The sequence below is a fragment of the Bactrocera dorsalis genome, chromosome 4 (genome assembly GCF_023373825.1).
Source record: "Bactrocera dorsalis isolate Fly_Bdor chromosome 4, ASM2337382v1, whole genome shotgun sequence".
Classification (NCBI taxonomy): Eukaryota; Metazoa; Arthropoda; class Insecta; order Diptera; family Tephritidae; genus Bactrocera; species Bactrocera dorsalis.
In genome coordinates, this window is record NC_064306.1 from 20,026,804 (window position 1) to 20,047,001 (window position 20,198).

The window sequence follows — 20,198 nt, forward strand, 5'->3', positions numbered from 1 at the left end:
TAAATTAATGAAAAAGCGAATTAATTGATTCAAGGGTGTTAAATGAGTGATAGTTTTCTACGAGTAACTCTTAGTTGAAGATTACTGTTAAAGGCATAAGGCTGAAATAATTTTGCCGAATCAGCTTTGGAAAATGCATTTTTTTAAGAAAAAATAAAATAGCACTTTTTGAGACATACTATAAATTTGTTCAAATGGGTAGACATAAAGGGAGAACATATAATCAAATTTATATACATATATATAGGAATTCCCAATTGAATGATAAACATAGGTAGTATATTTTAGGCCTTTCGTGTACTGCTTTGAGCTAACGAAGCATTTTTAACAGGCTACGTGTTTAGTTATTATATATAAGTAATACTTGTATATACATAAGTATACAGTATGTATGATTTTTCATTAAGAAACTGGGTGTTCATGCCCAGGAAGGGTTGCTAGTTCCAAGTGTCTGTTTTACCTTTCCTTTTGCAATATCTTCTCAACTAACACTCACAACTTGGAAGTTTTGTAAAAGTTCAAATTCAATGGCCAACCGAGTTGTCTCTTATTCAACTCAGGTTAAATAACATGGCATGGTAATAATGTTTTTTTTTTATACTCTCGCAACAAAGTTTCTAAGCCGAGTATTATAGTTTTGTTCACATAACGGTTGTTTGTAAGTCCTAAAACTAAAAGAGTCAGATATAGGGTTATATATACCAAAGTGATCAGAGTGAGCAGAGTTGAAATCCGGATGTCGTCTGTCCGTCCGTGCAAACTGTAATTTGAGTAAAAATTGAGATATCATGAGTCGTTTCCTTCAGGCGTTTCCATATACAGTTCAAAAATGGAAGAAATCGGATAATAACCACGCCCACCTCCCATACAAAGGTTATGTAGAAAATCACTAAAAGTGCGTTAACCGACTAACAAAAAACGTCAGAAACACTAAATTTTACGGAAGAAATGGCAGAAGGAAGCTGCACCCAGGCTTTTTTTTAAAAATTGAAAAGGGGCGTGGCGTAGCCCACTTATGGACCAAAAACCATATCTCAGGAACTACTAATCTAATTAATTTTACAGCAAAATAAAAAAAATATGTAAATGACGGATAATGAAATCTCGATAATCACTTTATCATGCGAGAGTATAAAATGTTCGGTGACACCGGAACTTAGCCCTTCCTTACTTGTTAAATCTACGTTTAACTCATCGACTGTTTAAGTCAAGACATTTAATGTTCGAGATATATTATGCAATAAATCTGTGGTAAAATTAATAACCAAACTTTTATCCTTTTAAAACATGTTGCTACAGAGTATAATAGTTTTGTTCACCTAAAGGTTTTACGTATCACCAAAACTAATCGGAATAAATATAGATTTATATATATAAATGATCAAGATGACGTCTTTTAAAAAGTTCACCTCAGGGTGACTGTCTGTCTGTTCGTCCGTCCCATAGACCTCTAATAAGTTTAATGTACATACCTCAGAAACAACTAGAGCTACAACAACCAAATTTGCCCAGCTCAAATATTATAAGAGCTTCTAGCGGCAGTGTGAATATGGTTGAAATTGGAAGATACAGTCACCGAAATAAGTATAGTGTACAAAATAAAAAAAGGAATTTAGGGAAGTTTACAAGCTTTTTTTTGAAAATGATTGCATGTAAGCAATTGCGACCTATTTGTTCATTATTGATCAGAACTTATTAGTGGCACCGGTACTTTTGTAGTACCGTTACTTTCTGTTTAATTTGCGCACTTGTACATTCAGAGCGAAATAATTATAGCGTACAAAAAGGTCAAAGTATTCCGTATCGACAAGACGTTACATTTACTCTGTATTTTTAAGGATTTTTAAAGTGAGTTTGTTTTAAATTAATGCTTAAAAAAATATTTATCCATCCTAACGAGCTTAATTTAATAACTAATTTAGAAATGCCTCGCGGAACCCAGTCATCGCTTGTTGAGCGCTCTAAAATTCAAACGATGCGGAAGTGTGGAGCTGCAATAAGGGATATAGCTGAAATATTCCATCGCAACAAGAAAACAATATGTTCCGTTTTAAAAAATCCCGAAATTTATAGTAGAACAAAAAGAAATGGACGTCCTCCAAAGGTTGATGAACGGTTGAAACGGCAAATAAAGCATTTGGCAGTCAGTAAGAACATTTCTCCAGCAAAAATTAGGCTTCAACTAAATCTTGAAGTGTCCACCCGTCGACTTCAGTAGATTTTAAAAGAGAATAGTAGCATCTAGTATGCCAAACGAGCGCCTAACCCTAAGTTGCTACCTCGGCACAAAACTGCAAGGATGCAATATACCCAAAAGCATTAATTGTGGGACGACAAGTGGAAAAAAGTGGTTTTTAGTGATGAAAAATAATTTAATTTAGATGGCCTCGACGGCAATGACAAATATTGAAGAGATATTCGACGACCACTATAAACAAGGCATTCGAGAAATTTCAAGGGGTAATCTCTTAGGGTATGGGGGCTTTCGGATACAATGGTGTAACCCCAATTTGTTTTGTAACGTATAAAATAAATTCTATAAGTTATATTGAACTCTTAGACAACGCTTTAATAGATTTTTTCGAACGATTTTGTGAGGAACCCTGAATTTTTCAGCAAGATAACGCCGCGATACACAATGCAGCTGCAACAAAACGTTTCTTTATGGACAGATATATAGCATTAATGGACTGGCCCGCTATAAGTCCCGACTTACACCCCATGGAAAATCTCTGGGGAATACTTTCGCAGCAAGTTTATTCCGGTGATCGACAATTTGATACTGTTAGAGATCTAAGGAAGTGCATTGAAGCCGAATTGAAAAAAATACCCATTTCCACTCTTCGCTCCCTAATTGAATCCATGCCGAGGCGCAAAAACAGCGTTATTTTGGCTAACGGTAACCATATAAGTTATTAACACTTCGAATAAGTTTGATATAATATGAAATATTTGTTTGTACGCTATACTTTTTTCGTACCAAGTAAATTAAATTTTTGAATTATTTTATTAATAAGTAGTAATTTTTGTTTTTAAATATTGTGTAAATAATCCTCGATGTTGATTCCATTAATAAATAACATAAAAAATAATCATATGAAATTAGAAGATGAATAAAACAGATTTTTAGCTTGTACACTATACTTATTTCGTGGACTGTAAACTCGATCACTCCCCATGTAACGGTACTGTTAAAAACTACTAAAAGTTCATTAAATCAATAACTAAACACACCAGAGCCATTAAATTTTACATCAAAGATGGTATAATAGAGTTTTCTGGCAAAATTTGATACGTGGAATTCTTTTCATATTCCTAAGTCACAATACGAAAATAGACGAAATCGGACAACAACTACGCCTACTTCCCATTTGACAAAATTTTAAATTCCACTTAATTCTTTCATTTTCCAGTACACAAATCAAGAATCAATTAGTATAACGGGATACAATTTCGCCCGAATAACGCTTTTAGTGTATGCCATCTTATGAAAGAAAATTGTTTAAATCCAACCAAAAATGTTCAAGCTCCTAGATAACGAATATTTGGACCCCTGTACCTATAGGAGATTTTTGATTGAAAATATTGGTCAATATGTGAGATAAACAAGGTACGTTCCAAAGTAAACATAACTTTTTAGAATCGAGCGTCCCCTGGTGGCGCCAGGTACGTTAGAATCTGCTATCTTTATCGATTGTCCATTGAGAATTTCATGACATTATTGCGTTTTAAGTGTCGGTATGTTTGTGTTATCGGTGCGAAAATGAGCTTCGAACAAAGAGCCAACATTCAATTTTGTTTTAAAATTGGTAAAACTTTTACCGAAACGTTTCAATTGATGAAACAAGTTTATGGCGATGATTGCCTATCCCGTAGCAGGGTGCACGAGTGGTTTGAACGTTTTCAAAGTCGTCGTGGGAACATAAATGACGATCAACATGTGGACCAATCAAAATCCGTGATCACCGGAAATTCCATCGAAACTGTGCGTGAATTCATCAAAAATCAAGCGAAATCATCATTGAAATTCATGGAAATGGAATTGAACATCTCCAAAATATCGATTTGTCGTATTTGTTCCGCACAAATTGACTGACGACCAAAAATTCCTCAGAATCCAACATTCGAAGGACCGATTGTGACCGATTATTTGGCCAAAATCACATTTTAACCATTAACGACTCCCCGTATTCACCTGATATGGCACCGTGCGACTTCTTCCTTTTTGGAAAAATGCATTTGCCCATGAAAGGTAAGCGTTATGCAGACGTAGAAGCCATTCAAAAGGCTTGCACCGGCATACTTGTTTTCGTTTCTGTTGTAGAACTAAAGAGTAGTGATATTAGTTCATAGTTAAAAAAAAATATTGTGAAAAGAGAGATGGGCTTGGTCATGGCAACACGTCGCACTCAAAAAAGTGAGGTGGACAAATGTATTCTTATCTGCCTGTCTATGTACATATGTGCATATATATTGGCCCACATGATATCATACGAAAATTTCAGCGCTTCATAATACTTATGTTAAAGTTTTATGGGTTTCTTGGTTCAAATGGAAGTTAGCTCTTTCCCTTACTCTCTTTGTATTATTGACCGGATATGAGTGGCAAGCAATTCAAAGTCGCCGAATATGCAAAACTTTCGAAACGTATTGTCATGTTCTCTTTTATATTATATAAGTACGTATACATATATATGTGTACTTGTATTCAGAGTTGCCAATTTAGTGATTTAATCACCAAAAAAAGTATAGAACCTCAATACTCGTAGTTTTGAAATGTTTAGCAAAATAAAAATCCGTGATATACTCTCGTTGGCGAATTTGAAACTTTGGTGAGAGTTGTTATAATATTTAAAGATTATTCAATATTTTTAGCGAAATGATATTGTGTTATCAGATTTCCTGATTTCCTTACTATGTAAAGGTTTTTATCTAATTTTGCTAAATACGTATTGTTGTGAAAAAAAGTTCGATTGTTAAAAAATAATTTACTGTTTTTTCTCAAAACAAAGTTGGCAACTATGCATATGTTAGAAGGACACTTGTTTAGTTGCTATGGAGTTCTATTTTATAAATACCTACATTCATATATCACATCCATACGTATGTACATATATATTTGTGTATCTATATGCATGGTCATCTATAAGATTCCCCTTATGTTGTGATATACATACATATGTATACTCGTATACAAATGCGTACATTTTGCACATATTTCCATACATGCGGTCGTACGTGGGGGTTGTGTTAGGACAGTTATGCATATGAAAAGTAGCATGGACAGCGGAGGATTTTGTGCATGGGACAGTTACGAATGAGGGTTGGATATCTTTCAAATATGTAGCTTTTCATGGATGGGCAAAATGTGTGGTAAGTGGTAATAAAAAACTTCACTGTAAGTTCAGCTTGAAAATAAATATGGAAAGCAGATGTCAAACCAATACCATCACTTCAAGCTGTATGCTGATCAAAAAACGTACACGTAAATACACATGTATGTATGTTTATATATGCAAGTGTATGTATATGATGCATATGCGAATTGGGAATGTACGCGTGTGAGATATCAGCTAAATAGGACTTTCAGTCCATTTAACATATTTCGTAATATTACAAAATTTCATTTTATTTATTTTCATTTGAATGTGAATTGGCTTAATTTCAGCAAAATTCCTTGCTTATTTAGATAAAGTAGCTATCATTTTGATCAAGAAGGAGGCACAGAACTTTAAGCGAATAATAATTTAGTTTTGTAAAATTTGTTTCATTTCCTAACAAAACTGAGAAAGGAAATCCTTCGATGGAGACAGAAAAGTGTGTGTTTATAATACTTATTGCGAGTGTTATTTTGAAGCATTTTATTTGTCTTTCAGTATAAATAATACGATACGAACCATAATGAATAATTATTCAATAATAAAAACTTTAATTTTAGGAGCAGGCGATAATAATCTACTGTTTCCTGCATTACTGCTGTGGCCAGGAACCCAAACCAGTCTAATCATAAAATAACTCGGTGCTAAAAGCTTAGACATCCTTTCAGAAGTCTTGAGCGAAGAACGCTGCACTCCGGAACAGTAGATCTACTGCTATCTTCAAGGCAGCCTCCTCGGCTTCAAAGACGCTGCAGTGATCAGGAAGTCTTAAACTGGAGCTAGTTGAAAGTTCTCGAAGTGTACTCCTTCATTAATCCTCCTCGTAAGCTTTGATCCTCGTAAGCTTTGATCCATCATAAAAAAGCTCTCCGCCCTCTCGTCCAGGGAGACCTTTCCTTCCGTACCTCCCTCGAAGAGAACTAAGCTCGGCGACCTGGCAATCCAAGTATTTTAGAACAAAATCAAAGTTCGTAGTGCTGATGAAAGCAGGCCGTTACACTCGTAAATTTTTTCGACACTGTAGACTTTTCTAGCGTCATCCACCAGACAAAAGTTCCGCAGAACTTATATATGGTTAGAATATAAAATATATGGTTTTATAGGGTCATATATAATAAATTTACTCATATGATATAATTTGATATAGTAGCAGATTTGCTGAAACATATCTCGCGCCGTCACCTTAAAGTCGTTCTACCAGACATGTGTAATTCATATACATATGTATAATCTAAAATTGTGCCGTTCAACACAACGATTTACATACAATTGCAAGCATGTACTCTAACAAATAATTCACAACTTTCTTTTATGGTTGTGGGCTTTTTGTGTTGTCCTTGCGAACATATGTTATATATTCGCCATTTCAGATTAAAAATTCAATAATTAACATAGAACCATTGGTCTATTCCTGTATGATTATGTATGTAAGTATATCTACGTTCGACGAAGGGACGTTGAAATAGCAATTTAAAAATTGGGTATTCGATTTTTTGTCGGTGTCACAAGTATTGGCAACGGTGACACTATGTTAACTTGCAGCAAATAACATAAAAGGGGTAGAAACCAAAATCTTGGATTATAGTAGATAATCTAATGTTGTTTAAGCAGGTAGTCCTCTATGGGCATAATATATTTTATATTTTCCCATGTTCGTTTTTTATGCGAATAAACACATGTATGTATATAAAGATTGTACGTGCGGACCTTACTATCTGTCGGTTCAATGCACAAAATTGGCAATCCGAAAGCCTATAAATAACTGTAAATAAATCAAATCCCTCAATGCCAAAAATTCGATATGTTACAATTGACTTCACCCATCAACCTATACATTTCGCTTCATCTCCTTTTATCCCTTTTATGTGAAGTGCGAAATGGTGCAGGGCAAAGGTATCCTTTTGTGTAAATATTATTAGCGAAGAAAGGGTGGTGTATTCTCTGCATTGTGTGAATTTTACAATAATTTTAAAAATTGTTTCACTTTAATCAACGACGCAAGCGTATAAACACATACATATGTATGTATGTATGTGCGCATTTGTATGTTTCTAAACTCTCTGTATGTATGCCATTACTCGTATGTGCTTTTGTTTTAACCGTTATGATCTAAATGGATGTTATGTTGTAGTTGTGTTTTATTTATGGGTTGGGTGTACTTATAGATGTCCAAACTGTAGTAAGCCTTTGTCCGTCAGTTCTTTTGGTGTCTGGTAGCATGTTTGTGGTTTAATATCCCAATGGTATTGGATATATAGTATGTGTGTGTGTGCAGATAAACTCGTATACTTGTAAGTAGCACATAAGTCTAAGTTCGACTAACGGAACACATTATAATTTAACAATTTTTGAAAATCAATGCTGGTGGCATATTTTCTTTTATGGTGTTTGTAAAATTGTTTATTAACAATTAAGAAAGGTTTAAGTTGAAGTGTAACCCAAAAAGTCGAGGAATTCCATTTAATTTTTTATCCATTTTATATGCTATTAACATGCCGATTCTAACAATATGCTCCCTTGGTTTTCATTAAAGTACCTCACGTACCATGACCAACCTTCTTCTTCTTCTTCTTTACTGGCGTGGACAACGCTTACGCGATTATAGCCGAGTCAACAACAGCGCGCCAGTCGTTTCTATTCTTCGCTATGTGGGGCCAATTGGATATTCCAAGCGAAGCCAGGTCCTTCTCCACTTGGTCCTTCCAACGGAGTGGAGGTCTTCCTCTTCCTTTGCTTCCCGCGCGGGTACTGCGTCGAATACTTTCAGAGCTGGAGTATTTTCGTCCATTCGGATGACATGACTTAGCCAGCGTAGTCATTGTCTTTTAATTCGCTGAACTATGTCAATGTCGTCGTATATCTCGTACAGCTCATCGTTCCATCGAATGCGATATTCGCCATGGCCAACGCGCAAAGGACCATAAATCTTTCGCAGAAATTTTCTCTCGAAAACTCGCAACGTCAACTCATCCGTTGTTGACATCGTCCAAGCCTCTGCACCATATAGCAGGACGGGAATTATGAGCGACTTATATAGTTTGGTTTTTGTTCGTCGAGAGAGGACTTTGCTTCTCAATTGCCTACTCAATCCGAAGTAGCACCTTTTGGCAAGAGTTATCCTGCGTTGGATTTCCGGGCTGACATTGTTGGTGGTGTTAATGCTGGTTCCTAAGTAGACGAAATTATCTACAACTTCAAAGTTATGATTGTCAACACTGGCGTGAGAGCCAGGTCGCGAGTGCGACGACTGTTTGTTTGATGACAGGAAATATTTCGTCTTGCCCTCGTTCACTGCCAGACCCATTTGCGTTTCTTCCTTGTTCAGTCTGGAGAAAGCAGAACTAACGGCGCGAAATATCATCGGCATACGCCAGCAGCTGTACACTCTTATAAAAGATTGTACCTACTCAATTAAGTTCTGCAGCTCGAATAATTTTCTCCGGCAGTAGATTGAAGAAGTCGCACGATAGGGAGTCGCCTTGTCTGAAACCTCGTTTGGTATCGAACGGCTCGGAGAGGTCCTTCCCGATCCTGACGGAGCTTTTGGTGCTGCTCAACGTCAGTTTACATAGCCGTATTAGTTTTGCGGGGATACCAAATTCAGACATCGCGGCATAAAGGCAGCTCGTTTTCGTGCTGTCAAAAGCAGCTTTGAAATCGACGAAGAGGTGCTGTGTGTCGATTCTCCTTTCACGGATCTTTTCCAAAACTTGGCGCATGGCGAATATCTGGTCGGTTGTTGATTTTCCAGGTCTAAAACCACACTGATAAGGTCCAATCACTTTGTTGACGGCGGGCTGTAATCTTTCACACAATATGCTCGATAGAACCTTGTACGCGATGTTGAGGAGGCTTATCCCACGGTAGTTGGCGCAGATTGTGGTCTCCTTTTTTATGGATTGGGCATAGCACACTTAAATTTCAATCGTTGGGCATGCTTTCGTCCGACCATATTTTGCAAAGAAGCTGATGCATGCTCCTTATCAGTTCTTCGCCGCCATGTTTGAATAGCTCGGCCGGCAATCCATCGGCACCGCCGCTTTGTTTTTCTTCAGGCGGGTAATTGCTATTCGAACTTCTTCATGGTCGGGCAATGGAACGTCTGCTCCATCGTCATCGATTGGGATATCGGGTTCGCCTTCTCTTGGTGCCCTGCCATTCAGCAGGCTGGAGAAGTGTTCCCTCAATAATTTAAGTATGCTCTGGGCATCGGTGGCTAGATCACCTTGGGGGGTTTAACAAGAGTATGCTCCGGTCTTGAAACCTTCTGTAAGCCACCGCATCTTTTCGTAGAATTTTCGAGCATTACCCCTGTCGGCCAGCTTATCAAGCTCTTCGTACTCACGTATTCCGGCCTCTTTCTTTTTCTGTCCACAAATGCGCCTCGTTTCCCTCTTCAACTCTCGGTATCTATCCCATCAAGCACGTGTTGTGGTCGACCGTAACGTTGCGAGGTAGGCAGCCTGATTTCTCTCCTCTGCGACACGGCACTCCTCGTCGTACCAGCTGTTCTTTTGCACTTTCCGAAAACCAATGGTTTCGGTTGCAGCTGTACGTAAGGAGTTTAAAATGCCGTCCCACAGTTCCCTTATACCGAGTTGTTGACGAGTGCTCTCAGAGAGCAGGAGTGACCAATGACCAATCTACATTCAATAAATTCAGCCGGATGTTCAATATACTGATATAACATAGTTATATATGGGCTGAGCCAAGTTTTCACCCGATTTTATCCATTTTAGACACAAACATACATTGGTTGTTAGTAAAACACCCTCTATGATCTCTAGTTTTTATTGTGGTAATTCGCATGTTGACCAATACATGCGGTATCAAGTCACCCAGAAGTTCGAAAATATTACTTTTAGGCATATGACTTCTTTGGAGGGTGGCTTTTTATAGGAAAATGAAAATGAATATTGAATATTTAGAGTGTTTTTACTTACATATTGAAATTATAAGAAAAATGTATTTGAAAAAATTTAATACTTCATTACTATCATTATTGTCACTTGAAGTTGGAACCTCAAAAAAAATGCACGTGGGTGGCCCGGGTGATTTTGGCTCTTGATGTGATCTGAAATCAAATATTCTTGTTTATTCTTATTCTATGGACATGTCATTCTGGTCGGAACTACTGAAGTTAAATTTCAAGGGTAAATAACAAAATGGTGGACTTTGAAAAAAATAGTATTTTTATTTTGCAAAGAAAGGGTTGTAAAACAAAAAGTTAGGGGTGAAAAAAAATCTCGTTAGTTCCGACGAGAACTATAAGTGTGTAGAACAGCCTGTTAAAATTTGAAAGCAATCGGTTTAGTAGAAAAAAAGTGAGGACCCGGGCCTACCAGAAAAACAATGTTTTGAGAAAAACGCGTTTAAAGTTCAACAATTCCGAGAGAGAGGACTCCGAGGCGCTCTAGGAAACTTGTTATAACTCCCGAAATATTTCGAATTTCTGTCTGAAATTTTCACAGTATTATCGCAAGACATTAAAAGTTTTTCGCCAACAGATGCACCTCTCTTTGTAGGTTTTCGCTAAATGGCGTTTCATGGGCGTGGCATCCACGAACTCGCCCTCCGCTTTATACCAAGGAACACGTGTACGCATAGGCGGACGGACGGTCGGAGAGACAGTCATCTGAGAAACTGAAATCACAACAGAATGCCGAACGGTGGAGAAAAAACAGCCACAACACGAGCGGGATGGGATAGATACCGAGAGTTGAAGAGGGAAGCGAGACGCATTTGCAGACCAAAAAGAGAGAGGCCGAAATGCGTGAAGAGCTGGACAAGCTGGCCAGCAGGGGTAATGCTCGAAAATTTTACGAATAGATGCGGCGACTAACAGGATTTCAAGACAAAACCACCAGGGGTGATTGATGCCTGCTGAATGGCAGTGAAAGTATAACGCCAGGAAAAGGCGAACCAGATTTCCCAATCGATAATAATGGAGTAAACGTTCCATTGCCTGACCATGAAGAAGTTCGAATAGCAATTACCCGTCTGAAGAACAACAAAGGGGGCCGATATATTGCTGGCCGAGCAATTCAAACACGGCGGCGAAGAACTGATAACGAGCAGGCATCAGCTTATTTGTAGAATATGGTCGGATAAAGCATGCCATAGCATGACATAGTGCAACAAACGCCAACATTCATCTTCGCGGAACAAACCGTGCACACACCTTTCGTAAGCCCAAATGTGATGCGATAAATCGATGTTTTGGAAATGTTTCGCCTGGTTTTTGATGAATTCACGCACAGTTTCGATGGAATTTCCGGAGATCACGGATTTTGATTGGCCCACATGTTGATCGTCATTTATGTCCTCACGGCCGCTTTGAAAACGTTGAAACCACTCATGCACTCTGCTACGAGGTAGGCAATCATTGCCATAAACTTGTTTTATCAATTGAAACGTAAAAGTTTTACCAATTTTAAAACAAAATTTAATGTTGGCTTATTTTCGCACTGATACCACAAACATACTGACACTTAAAACGCAATAACTTCTCTTCCAATCCATAAAATGTCATAAAATTCTCACTGGGAAATCGATAAAAATAGCAGATTCTAACGCGCCAGTTATAGATGGCGCCACCAGGGGGCGCTATATTCAAAAAGTCCTGTTTACTTTGAAACGCACCTTGTATTGAGCGCTAAACCATTTATATATACTTGAAGAAAATGGATCCATTTAATTTCATTAAAATATCACACATATTTACCAATATACACAATGTAAAGTTTGCTAGGGGAAGGTCTGAACCGATTGCTTAAACATTTAGCATTAATCAAGTATACACGAGAACAAGTTTCCACTCAATTTTATGAATAAGAATATATGAATGACCGATATTGTCGGTATATACTTTTTTAGAATAATGAATATCGTTACGGTATTATATATGGGAGCTGGGGTTTCACACATTTTCGGCGTTTAACTATGGTATAGTCGGCTTAGCAAAAATATTGTATGTCCTGGCTCTTTCTATTTTTCTTTAAGATATCTCACATATTGACTCATAAATATATTCGTTATAAATATGTGCGCAAGAGAAACTATGAACGTGTATCTAGAGTTTCAAAAAGTTAGAGACATATTTCGATAATTTTAAAAATGTAATAGCATAGTTTGAATATTTTATTTGAGCAAGGTTGCGCTGCGATGTCTTGGTTGGTGCTTGATTTATAAGCTGTAAAGTGAAAGCAACAGAAATAATTTCAACTCATCCTAAACCAGGGACGGACCGAGGCAATTTACCACCCTAGGCTAATGCCAAATTCTGCGTTTCTTCTAAGCCTATTTTGCTTTAACTACAAAATTAATAACTTTTGAAAATTATTAAGGTCATTTTATTAAATACCATAAACCACTCATATTCCGAAATTTAAAGGTTTAAGGGTGTTATCACGGTTTTCAACTTCACTCAGTTGGATTAAAGTGGAAGAAATTCAACTTCAGATCAACCAAACTCTTTTATTTGGAAGCTACCTGGGACTAAAGCAACTTATAGCGGTGGTACAAAATATTCGTAGATCGTCGAGGGGATGTGCCTTTTTTGGCTTTTGTACTACGATAACGCCCCTGCTCACACATCCCTGTTTGTGAATGAACATTTGGCCAAGAACAATATATTAAGAGTGCCGCAGTTCCCAAAACTAAAGAAACTGTGTCATGAAAAACATTTAAACGCAATTGAGCAGATAAGAACTGCATCGAAGGAAGAGATCAATTTCATAACAGACGACTTTTTAAATGCTTGAAGATTGGAAAAAAACGAGAAGTGATTACTATGAATGAAGCAAAATACATATATACATATTTTTGTATAAATAAACGCTTTCCTGAGAAATATAAAATTCGAGAAAATCAAAAGCATCGTAGGTTTTTGTCGTTTAAAAAGTAAACAATTTTTTTCCTAAATTATATGAAAAAATATAACCACAAAATCTCAGTTTATTTTCTGATAGTATTTATGGTTCTTATTCAAAAATGTAATTTTACTCAAAAAGTTTATTGATAGTAATAGATTGGAGGGATATGTTCGAAACACTTCCCAAAGTTCTTTGATATTATATTTGCAGTTTTCAAATTGTAACTTGCCTCGTCCAGGTTCAAGAGTTTTCTGCTTACCAATGTTTCACTTTTCTATGTGATTAAAATTATAAATAAAATATTTTTTTACCCGTTTTCTGTTTTCTATTAATATTTTTCCTAATTAAACGCTGTAATGTCTACAACTGCTTGGTAGTATTTTGTTGAAATTGTTTGATGCTTTAGTCAATCCCACTGACACAGAGTTGAAAACTGTAATACCATCAAAAAATTTAAGTTTAACAACACTCCATCACTATTTCTTTTACGGGTTGAGTTGATATCGTTAATACCGATTTTCAAAACTTGAACCAAAATGCAGTTGGGAAGTGGAAACTGAAGACATTATTTAACTCTTACGCCCAAATTATTTAACGCATCATTTTGTAGCAGTAAATTTTCGAAATCAGCCATTCTTCCCATCATAAATATATGTTTTGCCAAAATAAGAAAGCTTATCAAACTGACTATCGCAAATATTAAATAAAAAGCATCAACTTTATTTGTGAGGCACGAATTCCTCTGCCCCTGCGCATTTCTAATTTTTTACAATGCTTAAAAATAGCTGTGTATTAAAAACTTTGCTACTGATCAAAATTAAATAAAAATCCAAAAGTTTTAGTAACTTGTCTCAACTGATTGTATCTTTCGATCACCACTAGGTGCTACAATTACAAATATTAATAATATTCACGTTGTTGTTTATAATTTGTTTTAGAATGCGAAAATATGTAACTATGACTTTTATATAAAATATTATATACAAACGAAAATAAAATATATAAAGAAAATTTACCAAAATGTCGCCCTAAAATTCGAGCCCTAGGCAATATGTTAACTTGCCTATATGGACAAACCGGCCCTTTGTGACACATATTATGAGGGTTTAAAAACCACTGGGAACCAGAGACACTGCTTGAACCCTATTCAGGGTTCAGCGATTAATCTAAATCCTTTAAAGTCCTCCAAATTATTATAAAATAAGTAAGGAAGGGTTAAGCTCGGGTTTAACCGAACATTTCATACCCTTGCAAAGGTGATGGCAAAATTTCATGTTAAAAAATGTTGCGAACGATTTCGAAATTCATTAATCGACTAAATCGTGAAAAATTGGTTTGTAACCACTCGTGAGTTATTTTCTTTATGATTCAGTTGCCTTTTTTCTTGACTCAGCAGTTTCTTCTGACAACTCTCTAGTTGAAACTAATAATACATATTGAATGACATCGGAAGTGTGCATATTACCAAGAATACTTAGATGTTAGTTCTCTTGCAATATCTACAGACAATTTTCTAAACTTGTTTACATTAATTTTATACTCTGATGATAGCTGGTTTTCTATGGTAGTTATTTCACCTGAATATTTCGTTTCCCTCTTGTCACATGAACATGGATCGTTCTTTTTCTTCTAAGCCAATATACCATTGTCTGTCTTCAAGTTATAAGAAGCGTGAAGAAAATATTCGAGAAATACCATATTATCCACCTCAGTAGATGTGGCTGATGTGGTTTCAGTTAAGGCATTGCAAGCTTTGCCTTCCAGTGTATGTAGTTGAAGAATATTATCGGTGTAGAGCTTTCGGTTGGTAGATGTTTTGAATTCAATCGAAGTCACTTCTTGCGGTACAAAGTCAACCGGAAGTTCGAAAATCTATATATTAAGTATATGGGGGCTAAGGGAAGTATTTTTCCGATTGAACACATTTTTGACATGTAGACATCCCATAATAAGAGAAGGATTATTCCTTCATTTCAGTTATATACATACATAAATCACACATTGACCGACATTTTCGATGAAAAGTCAGGGGTCTAAATATTCGGTGCCTGGGCTCTTCAGCGGGGATAGCTTCCGTTTCATCCATTTTCACACTGTCGATAGAAGATCTTATAATATTTGTGCTGAGAAAATTTGGTTGTTGTAGCTTTAGTAGCTTAGGAAACTTATGCCGATATTCAGCGAGCAGTTTGAAGTCTCTAATAGAGACAATTCTGTGGCGAAATCAATTTTGTGACTGTTTGGTATTCTGGCGAGTTTGTCTGTAATTGAGCAATATCAGTCTCTAACTTATTAAATGCTTTGAACCAGGTCACAGAAAAACAAGAGCACTATAATGGATGATGAAGTTGGGTTAATTTATCTTATAATGAAAAAACGAAAGGAGGAAAAGAGGTAATTTATTAATAGTTGTAATTTTGCAATAATGGATAACAAGGTGCTTATCTTCTAGCTACATTCGCAGGCGCAATCTGGCTGTTTTGCAAAACAACGAAAATCCCTTTTTATACGAAGAGAATACATTTAGGAAATTCTTTCGATTTCCAAAATCTTTGTGCGGGGATCTAATCCAACAACTCAAGCCGTATTACCAACAGCAAACCTCGATTCCATTTGAACTTCGGGTGAGTTACATTTTAATCTTAAAGAAACAGTATGTCTTCATGCAATCAAATTTCTCTAATTTATATCAGTTCTATATATTTTATGCAATGGCTCATACTAGTGTTGCGTGGGAAATGGATTTCGCGGTGATGAGCCGACCCATCGTTTCCCGTAGCATTGAATGTATTTAAATTGGTGATGGAGCGTAAACACGGCGAAGTTCGATTTCCTAATTCTGTTGAAGAATACAATAGAATTAAGATTGGGAAAGTTGTATTCCAATTTAAAAGAAAATAAATCACTCTACAACAATTTTATTCCAGATTTTATTCGAAATTTGGAATAAAGGGTGTAATTGGAGCAATTGATTGCACTCATGTTGGTATAATTACACCTGCCTTGTCAAACACAGTTGTACCGCATGATTACATGAACAAGAAAGGGTATTATAGCATTAATGTTAAAGTGGGAAGTATTATATTTAATAATTAATTAATAAGTAATTAATAACTAATTTTCCTAGTAGGTTTGTCACGATGAACTAATTTTCCGGCATGTGAATGCAATATTTCCCGGCTCATGTCTTGACTCCGGTATATGGACTACTTCGCCAGCAAGGATAAAGCTTATAAGAGAACGCTCTGATGGGGCCTTTAAATGGCTTTTGGGTGATTCGGGATATCCATTGGAGCCATGGCTTCTTACACCGGTGACAAACCCTGAAACACCAAATGAACAAAATTTCAGAACCCACATTGCAGTAGAAACATTCAAAAGCTGCGTTATTTGTTTATACTTGTACAATATTTCACAATATATTACAAAAAGCGTGGCATTTTCATAGAAATATTGCCAGATCCATCACCTCCTGAAGATGTGGGAGCAATCTCTGAAATCCATTCGGGGAGTATTACACTCGAGGCAGAGCACGTAAAAGGTGCATTAATACATTAAATAATTAAATTCTACCAATATTTACTTCAATTCAAACTTCATTTATAAAATAAAAAAAAAACATAACAATAAAATAATTGTGTGCCCAAAAAATAAGGTGACATTTGAATTTAAACTGCGCGCGTCGAAGGATTTGGAGAATTATTTTTTTTTAGGTTGGTGGTAGTACTGTCAGTCCCATTTATGTCAAATTTCATGTCAAAAATTCATTAGTGTTTGAGATACGTGTCGTTTTGTGAGCTGCTAAAAGTGAGTTTTTCGTTTTTTGCGATGTCGAAATTTGTTGAGCAAAGAATTTGCATTAAATTTTGTTTACGGAATCAATTTTCTGCTGCGGATACGTTGAGGATGATGCAGAAAGCCTTTGGTGATAAGGCTATGTCTAAAAAAAATGTTTACAAGTGGTATAGTGAGTTCCAAGCCGGACGTGAACGTGTCGAAGACGAAGAGCGTCCAGGGTGATCATCAACCTCAACCGACGAAGCTCACGTTCAACAAATTAAAGATTTGGTGTTGAAAAATCGTCGAATAACAGTTAGAGACCTTGCTGATGAAGTTGGAATATCGAAAGGCTCAGCCAATACCATTTTTAAGGATGTTTTGGGCCTCAAGCGCGTCAAATCTCGACTGGTACCGAAAACATTGAATTTTTTGGAAAAAAGTGAAACGATGCTTTTCGACTACCAGGGTGTCATGAAATGCATTATAACTGGCGATGAGACTTGGATCTATGCTTACGACCCCGAAACAACCGATCAATCGAGCGAATATCGTGCCAAAGAGAGCCGAGACCAAAAAAATCGCGCCAAAGTCGCTCAAAAATCAAAGGCATGTTGACTGTTTTCTTCGATTATCGTGGTGTTGTGCACAATTCTTGATTTTTTCACCACGAAAATGCACCATCCCATAATGGTGGGAATTACCATCGTAATTCATGATCATTTCGCCAAAAACTCAACCCATATCGTTCCGCAAGATTGCGAAATCCGTTGGCATAAGTGCATTGCATCGGGAGGGGATTACTTGGAAGGCGATGAAATTGATTTGGAAGAATAAATAAAGAATTTTCAAAATAAATCCAATAACACCTTATTTTTTGGGCACAGAAAAAAAGAAAGTTGTTGATAGTAACACCATTTATAACTCAAGAACGTCTGAACCGATTTGGCTGAACTCTGGTGGAGAAGTAGCTTAGAACCAGGGTAAGGACAGAGGATGCCTTTTATCTTTTTATGTCAAAATAATAATACAACTCATAAATACAAAAATTATATTTATATGGCTCTATGGCTCAGTAATCAGTCGTTGAGTATGTATTGTATTATGTCACGTGCATCCCAAACGAGTGATGTCATAACCTTTCCCGCCGACCTTTTTGTCTTTCCACGCCTGAGAACCGGTTTATCACGTGCAGTCCATTAGAATGACTCTCGATTGGACTTCAGTGGGAAATGATGAAGCTATGTTTCTATTGTCACAAACCGACGCAAGAATTCGGTTTTATTACGAGTAAAGAGCACTCAAACACTTCTCAGAATCAGGTATTCGTTGGTTTTGTTGGATTATGAACTTGCGAGGCACCCACTTTGCACAGAGCTTTCGCCTCTTTAAGCTTAGCAAATATCTTTTCATCGGTGGATTTCCCTGAGCCCAAATTCAACAGTATTTTCCTCCAAAAAGCAATGATTTATTAACACACGAAAAGCTCTATGATCCATTTTTTTGTAAACTAACACAAGTTGCTTCACAGAAAGTGTATATCTCATTAATTAATAATTATAATCTAACTAATAGAAATCATATATGTAGATGGTAGTAGTAGTATTATCCGTGTATCAGCCAGTGAAGCGTGGACGGGTCCTCTAGTATATACATACATAAAAAGGTACTTTTTTAATTTTCACTTTTTTGTACAATGTTCTGTATTTTTTACAATGTTCTGTGCAAGCGACACCGTGGCTCCCGCTAAATTATTAATAGATCCCGTGTGTTTTTTTATAGACTCTAATGTCTGAGTCAGGAAAGCTCTCTCCTCCTCGGTCTTTCCTTTGATTAAATCCATAAAATCCGTGAACATTTCACCCGTCGTCATTATTTTTGGATGCATTCGAAGTCGTCATCAGGAGTGATGGTGTAGCTGTAAAAACAACTTCTTCCTAAATTAAAAAAAAAAAAAAAAAAAAAAAAACAATTATAAATTCTGCACCCTCTATTGGTCTTTCTTGCTATTCTACCTCTGTGCCAATGGCTGGTACGAGCACATCAGCCAACCCATCAACCGGGACCCAACGTATCCAACGCTCTCTGCTCAGTTTCAGAGAGCTCAATTGTTGAGCTGGGACCGCCACCTGTCAACAGCGATGGGTCGTTTTTATGTGATTATATTTCTGGGTGAACCAGCACAAAGTTCAGGTAGCACTCGATTTGCTCCTTCGAGGTGCACAACGTTTTATTATGATCTGTAAAAAATACACATTATACATACATATACTATAATAATCATAAAATAATGAAATTTATATTGTTTACAATTACTTACCTTCCTTTTCCATTATTCTCAAATGTAAGGATGAAAACATGTGTTAACCGACAATAGTGTTGTTAATTTTTTTCATGTTTACTTAACAATTGATTCAGATACAATGCACATGTTAAGCATTTATTATAAACTATTTCAGTATTAGTTTTCAATAATTGTACTGTGCAAATATTAAGAAGAAGTTTTACTGCTGAAATTTTATAAAAGAAAAACTAATTGCATGCAATCGTTTTATAAATTACGTTTGTGCACTTGCACTCATCTCTAATTAGCAAAACTAAACAGCTGATTGCTGCCCTTCTTTTCACCATACTACTTGGTGAATATTTTTGAGACTGTATCTGCCAGAATACCAAAATGAGACATCCTGACTAACAGAGTCACTAAATTACGATTGTGACAATTAGAGACATGAGACAATCGTGACAAGCAGAATACTTATTAGAGGGCGGGACCACGCCCACTTTTTCAAAATTTGTTTTCTCGCATGTGCCTCCTGCTACTGCGATCTCCTGTGCTAAGATAGGACCTTTAATACGTTTTCGGTTAATAACGGTGGGACCACGCACAACGCTGTAAGTCTAATTCATATAGCTTACAAACCACAATCGATCAGACGAATCCCACCAGCACTTCCTTTGATAGTGTGAAAATCGGTGAAATCGAAGTATAACGGTTATGTTGAAAACGAATGTGATAACTTATTACGTGAATCAGAAACATTGAGTTTCACACCCGAGATGATAGGAAAGATATTGTCCTCCCCAAAAAGCTGCTCATTTGCCGCCGATATCGGGTACTATCCAAACTTATCGATAAAAATCAAGCCCTTGTATGGAAATTTTATTT

At 36.5% G+C, this 20,198-nt stretch overlaps 1 pseudogene; it reads left to right on the forward strand.

The window, feature by feature from the left end:
* Positions 1–15,620: 15,620 nt before the first annotated feature.
* LOC125778153 (putative nuclease HARBI1) lies at positions 15,621–16,363 on the forward strand (annotated as a pseudogene).
* The last annotated feature ends 3,835 nt before the right edge of the window (positions 16,364–20,198 follow it).